The 15,737-nt window shown below is 45.2% G+C and overlaps 1 long non-coding RNA gene across 4 annotated transcripts in view; it reads left to right on the forward strand.

Moving 5' to 3' along the window:
• LOC145717862 (uncharacterized) overlaps positions 1-15,737 on the forward strand; it is a 98,370-nt gene that overhangs the window by 56,290 nt on the left and 26,343 nt on the right. Inside the window, exon 6 of one of the 4 annotated variants that reach the window (XR_014141348.1) lies at positions 7,173-7,383. The exons of 2 other annotated variants lie outside the window; for them this stretch is intronic. This is a non-coding gene — a long non-coding RNA (uncharacterized LOC145717862). Of the gene's footprint in view, positions 1-3,612; positions 7,035-7,172; positions 7,384-15,737 lie in introns of those variants that run through there. One more of the 4 variants, XR_014141349.1, reaches the window with a different exon arrangement.

The following is a 15,737-nucleotide window of genomic DNA, read 5'->3' on the forward strand; positions in this document are numbered from 1 at the left end:
TCAGGATTGTTTTGTGTCTAGTTTTCAGCACATTTTTCTTTGGGTTTATCCTAGGGGGAGGGTCACTCTGCTTTTTGAATTTGTAGATTTGTGTCTCTTGGGAAATTTAGCAAGTCTTCAGCCACTAGTTTGTTACATTTTGTTTCTGCAATGCACTCTTGCTCTCTTTTTGGGACTTCTGTGACACAAATGGCAGACCTACTATTATTGTCCCCCAAACCCCCAGGGCCTCTGTTGTTTTGTTTTAAATCTTTTTTTCTCTTCGTTGTTCACATTGGCTAATTTCTATGGCTCTGTCTTCAAGTTCGCGGACTCTTCTCTCCATGCTGTGTTGAGCCCATCCAGGAAGATTTTATTTCAGTTATTTTTTCAGTTCTAGAATTTCCAGCAGTTCTTTATAGCTTCTGTATCTCTGCTCAGACTTCTGTTTTTCCATTGCTTTCACGATGGCTTCTGATTGGTTGCTGGAACAGTTCTGTAATAGCTGCTTTAAAGTCTTTGTCAGATAGTTCAAGCATCTGTGTCATCTCAGCATTGGCATCTGTTGATTGTCTTTTCCCATGCTGAGTAATTCTGGATTTTATCCAGGCCATTTTGAATGTTATGTTATGAGGCTCTGGATCTTGTTTAAATCCCATGGAGAGTTTGATACTTTTGTTGTCGCAGGCAGTTGATTTGGTTATGTTCAGAGATCGAGTTCTAACCCAACCTTCTGTGAGCTGTGGTCCCAATGTCATTTCAGTTGGCTGTGCCTTGGCAGCGCCATTTGGATGTGTTGGGTGGGTACGCCCCGCGGTGACCCGTCTGGCGCATAGGCCATTCTAGAATGTTCTCATAGTCTCAGGTAGGCTGTTGAGGGTGAGATCCGTGCGTGCCAAGCTTGTGGGTGAGCCCGGGAGTTTATAAACAATTTATACGGTGCCTTTCCTGAGCTTCTCCCTCTATATAATTTTTTCAGTACTTTCTAGTTCCATGGGGCTTCCTTTGGTCATTTGGCATGGGATTTCATTACTCTGCCACGTACTTCCACAGCTGTGGAAGTGTCCCTGGCACCAAGTGACAGGAGGACAGAGAATAAAAATTGGCATGGTTTTACCCCATCTTCTTGTAGCCACTGCTCCGCTGAACCCAGAGGAAGGCTCTTGTCCCTCAGAGTTCTGGTCCTGCAAGGCTCCCGCTGCTGCAGGCTGCCGTTGCCACTTGGGGGTTGTGACCCGAGAGAACAGAGCAAAGGAGAAGAAGTGGGGGATTTCCCCCACTCTCTGAGCATCATGAGTTCTTTCCTGCTCCCTGAGCCAGAGCTACAGGGTATCTCCAGGCTTGCTCTCTGTCAGCTCTCTCAGGCTTGGGGCATATTGGAGGAGAAAGTCATGGTAGACTCACTGGCAGGTTGGTGGTATTTTGAATTCCTGTCTTTTTTTTTTTTTTTTTTTTTTTAAGATTTATTTATTTATCTGAGAGAGCTAGAATGAGAGAGAGAGAGAGAGTACATGAGAGGGGAGAGGGTTAGAGGGAGAAGCAGGCTCCTCGCTGAGCAGGGAGCCCGATGCGGGACTCGATCCAGGGACTCCAGGATCATGACCCGAGCCGAAGGCAGTCGCCTAACCAACTGAGCCACCCAGGCGCCCCGAATTCCTGTCTTTTCTAATCTGCCTGCTACTATTTACTTTTCAGAATCCTCAGATCGCTGCTCTGTGCAGTCTCTCCAGGTTTTATAGTCTTGTTCGCTGGGAAAAACAGGGTGGAGGGTGCTCACTCTATTTTATGTAGAACCTGAACCTCTATGTCCATTTTTGAATGTGTAGAATAGTATGAGTCTAAACAATGAATGCATTAACTGCCTTTTTTAAAAAGATTTTATTTATTTATTTGCACGACAGCAGGGAGAGGCAGAGGGAGAGGAAGAAGCAGATGCAGATGCCCCGCTGAGCAGGGAGCCCGATGCGGGCCTCGATCCCAGGACCCTGGGATCATGACCTGAGCCGAAGGCAGACGCTTATCGGATTGAGCCACCCAGGCACCCGCATTAACTGCCTTCTTAATGTCACTCTGCCCAGCTTGACATCTTTGCTTGAGAAACCATCCTTAGGACCCCCATGCATCTTTTAGGAGGAAGGCAGGATCAATACTGCCAGTCATCTGATGAAACAAAAAAATTGCTTCTTTCTTGACTCTACGACTAAAAGTAAATGGGGAGTATTTTTCTCATGACCCTGTTTATTTAAATGAAAGCTCTTTTTCAAAGACAAGCATTAATACATGCAACTCAAAAGATTTCTGAAACCCTTCTGGTCCAACTAGAAAAGGACCGTGAAGAGAAGGCTTATGGAAGTCTGAATCCCAACAGGCACCCTCTCTAGTAAGGGAAGAAGTATTTCTTCAACGACGACAGCTTTGTTGTGCACATTTTTCCGTACCCTGTGTTAGATTCTACAGGTTGGGGGCGCCTGGGTGGCCCAGTCGTTAAGTGTCTGCCTTCAGCTCAGGTCATGATCTCAGGGTCCTGGGATCGAGCCCCGCATCGGGCTCCCTGCTCGGCGGGAAGCCTGCTTCTCCCTCCACTCCCCCTGCTTGTATTCCCTCTATCGCTGTGTCTCTCTCTGTCAAATAAATAAATAAAATCTTTAAAATTAAAAAAAAAAAGATTCTACAGGTTGTATGTGCTTGTAATTCCTGGAGGAGGGATTATTGGGACAAGACTTTAAAAGAGTTTCGTTAGAATGAGAGAGCCAGCTTCCATGAAAATCCACGTACCTCCCCTTTAGCTAAATGGTTAAAGGTGTCACCAGGGTGGTGAATGGTATTCAAAGACCTGTTGTTCAGGAGGGGCGGGGAGGGGGGCAGGAAGCTCTGTTGGTGTGAGAGGAGAATGGAATGTTTTGGGGGGGGGTTGTAATTTCCAGGAGCAGGGCGGGCAGCACGGTGGGAAGGTCTGGCTCCAGCTTGAGCCCACTCACAGGATGTCAGGGGGAAGTGTGACTAAGGTCACGGCCACGCTGCGTGGTGGGCCAGCTGGAGCCAGAGCAGGGGCCGCTGTGGCCACACATCCTGAGTTTCCATGGTCTAATGCAGTGGGTTTGAAAGAAAGGGTGGATGCAGGATGCTGGCTGGGCGTGCAGAGTGCGTGGGCTGTTAGCTCTTAAGTGACAGTGGGCGGGGATTACAGCATTTCATCTGCTTTTCCTTTGACACCTTTTAAAGATACAACCCACGGTTTTCAAGGGCTTACGCCTGTGTCTGCTGGAGGGATCTTAAACCCCTTCCGATCCTTAGGAGCCCAAGGAAAAATTTCATTTGAGTACCCTTTGCAACAAACATGGAAATTGAGAATTAGATGGAGAGTCCGAAATGCTGTTCCTGTTCAGAAGTTTGCAAGGGAGTCATTTTGACGTCCTTCTCAGGGAATTTTAAGACGTGTCCATATCTGAGAAGTCTGCATACATTTCTCGTAACTTTCCTTTGGAGAAGGGGCTGTTCAGGATGTGTAGCAGGTTGGGTTTCAGAATTTCAGCAGCTTTAAAGGCTGTTGTCATCCAGTTTGACAGATTGAATGTGCACTTAGAGGAAATGGAATGTATTTTTTTTTAAAGATTTTATTTATTTATTTGACAGAGACAGAGATAGCGAGAGCAGGAACACAAGCAGCGGGAGTGGGAGAGGGAGAAGCAGGCTTCCCCTCGAGGAGGGAGCCCGATGCGGGGCTCGATCCCAGGACCCCGGGATCATGACCTGAGCCGAAGGCAGACGCTTAAGGACTGAGCCACCCAGGCACCCTGGAATGTATTTTTAATCGCTGGAATGTATTGTACCTAAGGAACTCGGGAGAGTGTATGTCAGGTTTCAGCTGTGATTAATATTTTGCTGATGAGTTTTCAACTCTGTGGCATGCTTAAGCTCTGCCTCTCCTTGAACAATGCCTAGTATTTCTTGACTGTAAAATGATAAACGAGTCTCAGAAAATCGGTCCGGGATTTCTATCCTCTGTTCGCGTGAAGATTTGAGAAGGCTCATGTGCACATTTTTAATTTCTTAATTTTGAACAAAAAATTTATTACTAAAAAGTATGAAGTATGAATCTTTCCTCCCTCCCCACCCCCCCAGCAAATGAGAAAATATGCTTTATGGAATGAGGAAAGGGCTTTTCTTTTGGATTACTTGGTAGTTTGAATTCAAACCATTTGAGTTCAAGTATCACCATAGAAACATGGGTGGGAGGCTGTAAGTACTGTAGGCTGTTATTGTCAGACATCTCTGTTCAAAGTGCTGTGTTTTTAAGACCATGCCTCCTGGCAAGAATTCACTGAAGTGTATAAAGCATTTCCTTTAAAGTGCTAAGTATTTATTTGGTTCCTGGGTTCTTCCTAAAAAATTAAAGACTTGCATTCCTCCTACAGAAAGAAAAGATAGAAGAAATCACGATCTTCAGTTCTAGTATTTTGAACGTAATTGCCATGTTCAAAATATGTGCATTTACCTTCAAAATCAGATTCCTGGAAGAGACAGGTATCTGCTTGAGGAGCTGTGACTTCTTCAGCAGAAAGAAAAAGTGGGAACCCACCCACATTTCTTTTTTTTTTTAAATTCTGACTTCCATTACATATTCTTTTTTTTAATATTTTATTTATTTATTAGAGAGAGAGAGAGAGAGAAGGAGGGAGGGAACACGAGCAGGGGGAGGGGCAGAGGGAAAGGGAGAAGCAGACTCCCCACTGAGCAGGGAGCCAGATGAGGACATGGGGCTCGATCCCAGGACCCCGGGATCATGACCTGAGCCGAAGGCAGACACTCAACCGACTGAGCCACACAGGCGCCCCCCACCCACATTTCTTGAGTGCCTCTCCTTTGCACTCCCGGAAGCAGGTCACCCCTTCTCCTTATGGTTTCTTGAAGTCAATTTACAGATTGGAAAGAAAATTCATAAACGGGTTGATCAGTGTGGCTTTGGTTGGGTGGGAGGATGATGAGAAGGAGAGGCTGCAGAGATGGGTGTGTTTGGAGAACTTAAAACCAATGGTTCTCAACTGAAGATGACTTTGCCGCCAGTGGACATTTGGTAGTATACGGAGCTGTGAGTGGGGGGGTTGTGGAGATGCTGTTGGCATCTAATGGGTGGTGGAGACCAGGAATGCTGCTAAACATCCTATGATGCACAGGACAGCCCCCGCCCCCAACAACAAATGATCTAGTCCCGAATGTCAACAGTGCAGATGTTGAGCAACCATGACTTAAAATTAACACAGAATAGCAGTGAAAGCCAATGTCCTCCCTTCCTCAACGGAGATGTATGGAAGACATTTTAGCTGGATTCCTCCATCTTCGCAAATAGCTGTAAGGATTATTTCTAGACCTCTCATGGAGTAGAAACTCCAGCTTACTAACAAAAGGATTTGCTTGTGATTTCTGGGCTCCATTATTCTTTAAGTTTTCATTTTCAGGATACACTTCTTTTCTCCAGCCCCCATTTCCCATAGTATAATTATGGTTTCTACTTCTACTTGCTCTCTCCACCAGAGGTAATAATTAGCCGGTGGCCATTCAGTGTGAAGTATTCTTTTGTCCTGGGTATTTGGAGCCTGCTATTACATTGCCCCTGAGACTTAGATACCATCAACCAGTCAGGAGTGCTGGAGGGTGTTAGCATTGCTTAGGTCAGTACTAAGCATAAGAAATAGTAGGGCCACAAAGTCAGAATACAATGCATTCATTGTAAGAATCTGGCTTTGTTAGCATCAAGTGGCATCAATATGTGGTTCTTGTTAAGAAAACACTTAAGTTCTATTTAAAAGAATTATTTTGAAGTTTGTTTATTTACTTACTTTTAGTAATCTTTACACCCAATTTGGGACTCGAACTCACGCCCCGAGATCAGGAGTTGCCTGCTCTTTAGACTGAGCCAGCCAGGTGCCCCAAAGTTCTATTTTTTAAATGTTTAGCTTGTGCCTGGAGACTCAGAGATTGAGTTGCAAGATCTCAGCAGTTTAGATGTCCCGGGCTCCCATCTGCCATCCAAACAGGTTCCTTTCTTCAGCATTCCAAGTGGTCATAGATTTGTAAGAGGTAATGTACCCATAGTATCTGGTGCAATCCATCATTCTTGGACATTTTGGAACACTTACTGCTGTTTTAAATGTCAGAATGCTAAAATCAATGAAGAGATAGAATGGAACTGAGGCAAGAGAAGAAAGCTGGAAGGCTGAGGAAAGGAAAGTTGGTGAAGAATGGGAAGTGTCAAATAGACCGGCCCTCCCAGGGGTGCATTGTGCGTGTCAGGAAATCTTTTTGAGCACCTAGCAAGTGGGAGTTCTTTAGGCACTGGGGATGCAGTAGAGAGAGGGGAGGGATAGGATTTAGCCCAAACTGAAAGGGCAGATGGAGGGAACAGCAAATAGAACATTCTAGTCTGTTGCTTTTATAAAATAAAACCTTTTATTGTGTCCTGGGAGAAGAGGACATGTCTGCTTCTTAGTTTTATTTAGGAAGTGTGCTTAATTACTTGAAAAGGAAACGATCTCTACCCTCTTAAAATTATATTGTAAAAAGATTCCATCGCTCTCTCTACCCAAACAGAGGTGTATATGGGTATAAAATAACACACAAATAAAACGGTCTTCTCAGTTCTAGACATTAACTGTCCATTTGAAAAAATAGAGATCTACCCCCTCTTTTACCTTTCTAAAAAAATCACTGAACATGGACACACAGGCTTTTGTCGTGGTTCACTGAATACTAACCTTTCGCCTGCTAGCAATTTAAATTCCACAGAAAAATACAAAACAACCTCATTATTTAAAACAATATTTAGGGACGCCTGGGTGGCTCAGTCGGTTGAATGTCTGACTCTTGATTTCAGCTCAGGTCATGATCTCAGGGTGGTGAGATCAAGCCCCACGTTAAGCCCTGGGTCTAAGCCCTGGGTCTGGCTCCTCGCTCAGCAGGGAGTCTGCTTGAGATTCTCTCTCTCCCTCTTCCTTCCCCCCCCGCCCCCGCCACTCTCAGTCTTTCTCTCTCTTTCAAATAAATAAATCAATCTTAAAAAATACCCACAATATTTAAAAAATACACTCCTTGGCCTGAAAAGACTTATATATTGTATAAGTTTATATATATATATATATATATGATATAACTTCTATAAGTTTTCCTACTGATTTTTTTTTTTTTTTTTTTTTAAGTTCCTGAGGGAGACAGAATCTACTTAAAAGGATCGTAAGTGATTTTTACTCAGGGTCTATTCTTTTCTTTGTTTCTCCTCGGTTTTAATCTCTCAAAGAACCTTTTACAATTTTTTAGAAACTTGGCCTGAGTTCTAACCTTTTATGCTGCTTCTAACAGGGTGGCTCTGAGTGGGGCCCTTGCCCTCTAATACCAATTTTGTTAACTATTAGAATGAGGGAGGGAAATCAGTGGTGGCCAACAAGATCGGCAAAGATAATCCTTGAAGCCAATTGAAGATATGTGGAGTTCATTATGCTGTTCTCTCAACTTTTGTACATGCTTTTAAGGATTTCCATAATAAAAGTACTTTTTTTTTTTTAAAAGGGCAGCAGAAATAGATAAAAGTGTTTCTTGTTCCAGCAGTACCTTTGGTGTTCTTTAAAGGTCAGGGGGAAGATCTGAATATACTTCGAGGCCAAGTGCAAAAGCAGGCATGGTCTGGGATCAGGACCTGTCTTTGGTGAGCAGAAGATGAAGGGAGTAGCTGTGTGTGTTTGAGGTGGGGCCACATCGAAGTTCCTAGTTGTGACTAGTGAGTCCTGACCCACCTAGACCAGGCTTGCTTTCTTTTATTGGGGGGGAGGGGATATTTTCAAAAGCGACTTTTTTTTAAGTTTATTTAATTAGCCTCTACATCCAGTGTGGGACTTGAACTCCCAACCCTGAGATCAAAAGTCACATGCTCTACGAACTTTTCCAATGAAGCCCATCCTCTGCCCATCCTCTGCTCATCCTCTTCAGCCCCAGGTTTTTTCCTTTCCCCTGAACACTGGCCCAAACTTTCTGTTGCTCTGAGCCGTGGTATATGTTCCTAGGCTGGATGTGGTGCCTCGCCAAAGTCTTGCATGCTCTTAGCAAGATGATCAGGAATTTCTTCAGTCCTGGCAATCCTAGGATCTGCTCATTTCTGGGACGCTTTGGTCTTTGCCCTGAAGCCCTGATTAAGTGTCTCACTTCAGTGCTTACGTTTCTGGAGCCATCTCCTCATTATTTTGTAAGAGTTGTTTCATTCTGATGAACGCGATATGCCTTAGGTAAAACTTTTCCCCGGTACATCGTGGAACTCACTGATGCCTCAAACCTCACACTTGACTTTCTGTAAAGTCCAGCCAGAGCTACTGAGAACAGAGACTTGGGGATCCATCCTAAAAACCCCAGAAATACATTTTGATACATGAGCTCGGGAGATGTTCCTAGCAATCCCATGAATCTGCACACGTCCCTCCTAGTTTTCCGGGCAAGGACAGGGGGCTCTGAAGGGCGGAGACTCAAAAGAGCCCGGGTCCTCGCCACTTTGAGGCTGGAGATAGATGTAGCGCTACCTGCCACCCTGATAGGGAATTGCAAGGCGCTCCCCGTTGACTTAGTGATAATGATTTTGTTTTTCTTGGTAAAACTCCACATCTTTGAAGAGGGTGAGAAGGGAGAAGAGGAAGGAAAGGATTAGATTGAGATTGTGCATAACTGCATAATAAGTGAATTTGAAGAAATGAGGTGTGGAGAGCAAATACAGTCACCCTGGCGCTGTTAATAGCGACTTTGTGAGTAACTTCTACATAGGTTTCCCCTTTACTTAGAACCTGCTACCCCATCTGCTTCCCCCAAACCGCAATGTTTCTCTAAAGGAGGAGAGACAAAGAAGTTGGCTTACAATTTGCTGCCTAGTCTGATACTTGGTTCTCACATACTCATTTAAGCGATAGGTATTGGGCACATCGTGTACTAGCGTTAGACCCTGAGCAAGATGCTGGGGCCGGCCTAGTGGGCAAGACAGACTCAGACCCCTCTTCTAATGCAGGAGTGCCCACCGGCCCGTTGGTATGTTCTCTTTGGCCCACATAGGGCTGTAAGTGCTGCAGTGTTTTTTCCCCTCTTGAAACATTGGGAAATTTGGCCCCTTAGAACTGTATTTCCACATGGCGTAAATGTCAGGGAAGTGAGGGGGTGGTGTTGAGAAATACCTACCATGGTAAGCACAGGCTTACCTACCACCTACCTTGGCCTCCCTCTCCTATTGTATTCGATCTGTTAGCTCTTGGGGGCCTCTTTGGTGGTTGCGATCCCCATCTTTATGTGCCTCCTTTTGCAGTGATCACCCTGTGACACGGGGCACCTTGGGTGAGAGCCAGGACAGGAGGCCAGGTTGGGATGGGAAGTGTGGCTCCCAGCTGGTTCTCTCTGCCAGTGGTGGATGCTCTTGAGCTCTGCCCTTCATCCAGCCCTGCGCAGGCCACTGCTACACCACTCGCATGAGCCTGCTGTTCAGGATTAGAATTTGCGTCAGAAAGGGGAAATTGCCCTGGCCTTTTCTAGGCCTCCACACCTGTCTTTGTCTTTGTGGTTCCTTCTGCCTGGGGGCCCTTTTTTACCTGCTCATTGGTGCTGCTCACCTTTGAAAGCACATCCCGCCTCTCTTTCTCGAGTGTTCTGGAGGCTGGGCTTCAAGGCTGGGGGCAAAAGGCAGCAGAGACTAGAGCTGCCTACAGGGGCTCTCCAGATTCTACCGGATCACTTGCCTTGATCTGTTTTACATATTGGGCTTTCTTGTAAATTTCCTTTGAAGAAAGCATTTCGAAGCCCAAGGTATTGTCTGTTTCATTAATTGAGAGCCCACAAGTTGCCTTATATTATTCGTTCTTTCCTTATGTTCGTATCTGGTTTCTGTAATTGCATCTTGAATTCTGGAGGGTGGGATCTCTGTCCTCTGTGTTTCTCCCCACCCAGAGCCCAGCCTGGGACTGCGCGAAGTAAGGTAAAAGAATAAATATCCTTTGCACAATCAAATCAATATCTCATTTCCTGATTGTTAGAGCACAGAGTTTATAGGTGATACAGATTTAAGTTTTAATAGCCCGAGACCCTCTTCTGAGGGCACATGCATTCCTTGCTTCTCTGAAAATTTGTATAGTTTTGAATATGGAAGCCATCCATACCATCGTCTCTATGTTTCTCTTATCCGTCCGGCTCTGTCTCATTAAGTCTGGGGCTAAAAGTAAGGGACAGGTAGTGACAGGCCTGGTTGGAACAACCCTGGGAGCCTCAAGCCACCTGATGGTGAGGGAGGCAGGGAGGGCTGGGCACTTTGACAGCATTCAGGGTGGAGACCACAGACCTCTCAGAAATACCCTGGGGATTCCCGGATTCTCCTGCTAAGAAACACTGTCCTTACAACACGGCCTCTCCAACTGGGCAACTGAGTACCCTCTAGGGGAGACCCCACATCCCCGGGCAAGGTGGAGGGATGACTGACTGGCACTTGGGAGCCCTCGTTTCCTTGCTAACCCCACCACATCGTATTTACTTAACCTTCAGCAGTCACTGGCCTCTTTTAGGGCTGTTTCTAGTTTTAGGGATTAAATATGGAAGAGTCCTCACAGCACGATTTCCCATAGGTTCTAGATCTCCTCTCTGACTCAGCAGACAACACTTTATGCCAGTGCAGCCCCTGAAATTTCAGAGGAGGCGGTGAGGATAAAAGGCCCCTGAAGCAGGCATACATACCATTCATCTCAAGTCTCCACCCAACCCTAAAAGGTGCATTTTTGTATTGTCATCTGCACCAGATGTCAATGTTTTTGTGTTAAAACAATTTAAAAATTATTTTTGCGAAACCCATTATTTACCGTCCTCAAATTTTGGAGTATGATTGACGTCCCAAGGATACATGACATGCCGAGTCCCTGGTTTGGTGAATTTCCAAGAGGGTCCTCCTGCTACTTCTATGTAATTTTTTTTTCTCTTTCACGTCTATGTAATTTTTTTGTGTGTGTGGGGTCAGTTTTAAATTCCAAGATGGAGAATATGACTTTATAATAATTATTCCATAGAGCAATTCTCTTTATCCTCCTAGTAACCCTATGAAATAGGTACTGTTCGTTACCTCCATTTTACAGACGAGAAAACAGGCCCAGGGATATGTTATAACAGTAAGTTGCTCAATGTTGGTTCGTAAATGGTGAGGCTGGGATTTGACCCTGAACCTGTGCTGTTGACCTTACTCTGCTGTCTGCCTGTGGAGTAGACTAAGCCAGGAAGACCGATTTCTTTTCTGCCATTAATAACGGTTCGAATTATGGTGCTGCTTTTCAAAGAATTTCATGTCATTTCCAGGTAACCTATTTCTCTAGAACTCAAGAGGCTCAATCATTGGGCTTTATGTCTTCAGTTAGCAAGAACTTGATCAGCCTCAGGTCTGTGGCCACCGACAGACTCTACCTGATGACCCCCAACTCATCCACTTCCGAGAGATGCCCCACAGAGAGTAACCTCTCTGACTGGAGTGACCAGTGTCAGACTAGAGAGAGATTCAAACTGAGGCTTGTGTCCCGATCCCCAGGTGATGGATCTCCATAAGCCATGTAGTTGGGGTGTTTTCAAACAGTGTGACTAAGATACAAAAGATACTGATATTGAACTTGCTGCTGTGGCTTTGTAGTATTATTTGGTAGTGATGCTCTTTACTTTTCATTCATTGTGTTTCTTAGCTATGTAAACAAAAAGCCAAAGTGATTCATTACCCACAGCTCTGTTTAATGCTTGTGGTTTAACATTTGCCAGATAATTCAACATATAGCCACACATCACCCCGGGTGAACAACAACAAAATCTTTCTGTTCCTTTCTTTCTTTCTTTTTAAAAATCTGTTTCTTTAGTTACTTTTATTTATTTTATTTTTTAATATTTTAGTTACTTTTAATTAAAACCTTTTTTAAAGATTTATTTATTTATTTTGAGAGGCAGAGGGAGCACGAGTGAGTGGGGGGTGGGGTGGGAGGGACAGAGGGAGAGGAAGAGAGAGAATCCCAAGCAGACTCCTTGCTGAGCGTAGAACCTGACGCGGGGCTCGATCTCACGACCCTGAGATCACGACCTGAGCCGAAATCAGGAGTTGGATGCTCAATTGACTGAGCCACCCAGGCGCCCCCCCAAATTTTTTTAAGTGATCTCTACACCCAACGTGGGGCTCAAACCCACAACCTCCAAGAGCAAGAGTTGCATGCTCCACTGACTGAGCCAACTAGGCACCTCATGTTTCTTTAGTTACTTTAAAAAATTTCTGGATTAGGACTGTAGGCTTATGTATTCAGTGTGGCAACAGCAACAACAAAGAGTCAGAGAACAAACGAACCCATCTCTTAAGGTCTTGAAGAGACATAAAACATAGAAATTAGATCTTCCCCACTTTCCTACCTCTGGACCTACACACATTACCTCCATAGGTGCTCATGGGTTTGTTTGCCTATACTGCCTTACTGGGTCCTATCATCCGTCTCCTAATTGAGGCTCCTGCAGTTACCCATGTGTTCCTCAGCATCATCCACTTCTCCCACTCACATTCCCTTCCAGCTACTGTGCCATTTCTTGGTGTTGTCTTTATGTACTGCCTCAAATACATTTCCTCCCATGCTCCATTGTTTTCATTCCAGTTAGGTTTTGCCTGCCCACCCCCACCCCCCAGGCTCCAAATGATTCCTGTCAAGAGTGCCCAGGAACTCCACCTTCCAAATCCAGTGCTGAGTTCTCAGTCCTTATCTTCTTGAGCCTTCAGGCAGGATTTGACCCAGCTACTCCTGCCCTTTTCCTTGAAATCATTTTCTTCACTTGGTTTCCCTGACGCCACACTTGGTGCTCTGCCTATCCGAGGGTGTTCTTTGCCAGTCTCCTTTGCTGATTCCTCCTGGCATTGCCCCAACCTCTTCATATTCAAGTGCCTCGGTCCTCCTACCACTTCTCTATCTGTCCTCACTCCCGAAGTCAAAATTAATCCCTTGGCTTTAAATACTACTTAAACGCTGATGATTTCATCTCCCAACTTTCTGCTCAATTTCAACTTCATCTCTGCTTGGATGTCTCCTTGGCACCTCCAACCTAGCATGTCGAAAACCCAGCTCTTCATTCCCCTCTGCATACCTCCCCACTCCTGCTGTACCCAGCCTGTCCCAACTTGGGAAAGAGCAGCTTCGTTTTTCCTGTTGCCCAGGCCAGAAACCCTGGAGTCCCCATTGAGTCTTCTCTTTAGCTTACCCCACCTCAGCAACTCCTGTCTTCTCTGCCTTAAAAATATATCCTGAATCTGACCAGTCACCCTTATCTCCACTGATACCGACCGGGCCAGGTCACTGTCTTCTCATTTGGATTCATCAACTAGGCACTTTGTCCCTCCCTTGCCTCAAGAGTTACCCTTTTAGATGGTTCCACTCTCCTGATCAGGAGCCCCATGCCGTTTGCTATTTCTCTCCGAGTCCAGACCGCAGTCCTTGAAAGATGATGGCCTACAGAGCCCTATGTGATCTGCTCCCTCCATCCCCACTCAACCTAATCACTGCCATCTCCTTTTTTTACCCGTTCTGCTATAGTGAGCACTGGCCTCTTTGCTGTCCCTGTAACTGACCAGGAATGCTCCTACTTCAATGCCCCTGCACAAGTTTTTCCTCTGCCTCACCCCCTCATTTATTGCCCAGCTCTCTCCAGAACCTGCTTCCTGCCTTCCTTCAGGACTCGATTTAAGTGCCTCCTTGATCAGAGGGGCCTGCCTTCCCCGATCACTCCAAGCAAAAGAATAACCACCCCTACTCCTACCCCTTCCTGCATCCCAGGATTGTTTGTTTGCTCTATCTTGCCAGAGACCTCATCACCAGCTAGCTTACTTTGCATTTATTTGATTGTGAGTCTTTCCCCTCTGGACTAGAAACTCCCTGAGGTCAGGTACTTTGTCTCTTGTTAATTGCTGGATCCCCTGAACTTAGCCTGGTACCTAGAAGTTAGAACTACTCAATAAAAAATAATGTTTGAATGAGTAAGGAATTCCCTGGACAAGGTAGTCAGAAATAGGCTGCGGGAAATGAGGATTTGCCTGGGGCGAGAAGAGGACCTAAAGCATCTATGACATTTAGTGTATTCTAAGACCCCCCTCCCGCCCCCACCTACTCCCCATATTTGACCATTTTTTAAATCTGGATGTAGATTAGAATGGGCAGCCACTCTCGGTAGCCATCTGCCAGGCCGTGGTCGTGCTGTTGCTGTTCCCACGCATGCACAAAGTTGGCCAAGAGCTGTTTACACGGGCAGCAGTTTCGTTGAGTTGTATTGTTGGTTCTATATATGACTGGGGGTATCTGCCATTTGATATGCTCTCAGTAAGATTACACTTACCGAAATGAAATTTTATTGGCATTGAAACAAAATCCTATTGTGTGCACAAAAAGGAAGGCATTAGCACAGCAGGGAGCAAATTTGATATTAGTGAGGCAAATGTTCATTGTTGGAGAAATGACTGAAATCCCACGTTTTCTTTTAAAGCAACGACTGGGAAAATACAAGTAGTTGAAACTGTTTTATTTGCCGTTGAGATACATGCAGAAGGACTGCCAGTCCCGTGCCAAGCAGCACAAATGAAGGCAGGAGAAATAGCCCATCTCTCCAGACAATGCAAATGAGAAGCTCGTTTGACCCTCACTCAGGACTGTCTTTGAGGCATGGTGTCATAGTTAATTGGCCACGTTTGTTTGTTACATAAAAGAAGGGAATGTCTTACAATGCACGGCATTTCAGGTCGGGTGAAACAGAGTGGGTCTCTTTTCTACATCTTAGAATTCTAAAACTAAGTTTGTAAATCTTACTTTGTCAGTTCTAGTTATTTTCATCTTTAAGATTCCAGTGTATCTTAAATCCGTGAGTATTTAAAGCATATGCTACCATATGCATTCAGCAACAAGGGAGAGGCTTGGTCAGTTACAGTTCGTTGGCTTTCTTATGGAATGTTTCTCTGGCATTTGAGCTCAACTAGCACCATTGGGAGTAATTATCCAGAAATGAGTTTGGACTTCAGTTTGCTACAATTAGTTGAAGGTAACTTTTTCAGACAGCTGCAGGTTTGGGTTTTGAACTCTTTCTTTTGAAATAATTACAGGCTCCTAAGAAGTCACACAAATCCTATGGAGAGGGCTCGCGGAGCCATCACCCGGCTTTCTCCCATGGTGACATCTTATGTAAGATGCAGTTTTTAAGGAGTCATCTTGTTTTCTTACAATGACCCGTTAGGGTAGGAATTGAGAGGAAAAGTCGTTTTGTCATACTGTACAGCCAGCCAGTTCACGGTACAGGGTTCCCAGTCACAGGAGGTGAGATCAGAGGCATTGATGTCACAGGGGGATTCATAATATTGACCATCCCATCACAGAGGAAATAATCAGGTTAAATTAATTTGCAACCTATTCCTCCCAACAGAAGAACTCTGCATCGATCTGTTTCGATCTGTTTTTGCTTCGACACAGCCTCTCTTTCAATGAAATTGTTTTAGAGTGATGGAAAATGCTCTACAGGGGCACCTGGGTGGCTCAGATGGTTAAGCGTGTGCCTTCGGCTCAGGTCATGATCCCAGGGTCCTGGGATCGAGACCCACGTCGGGCTCCTGGCTCAGTGGGGAGTCTGCTTCTCCCTCTCCCTCTGCCTCTTCCCCTGCTCATGCTCTCTCTCTCTCTCTCTCTGTATCTCTGTGTCTCTCTTTTTTTTTTTTTTTTTTT

The sequence above is a fragment of the Leptonychotes weddellii genome, chromosome X, assembly GCF_054177405.1.
Source record: "Leptonychotes weddellii isolate Sample4059 chromosome X, ASM5417740v2, whole genome shotgun sequence".
Lineage (NCBI taxonomy): Eukaryota > Metazoa > Chordata > Mammalia > Carnivora > Phocidae > Leptonychotes > Leptonychotes weddellii.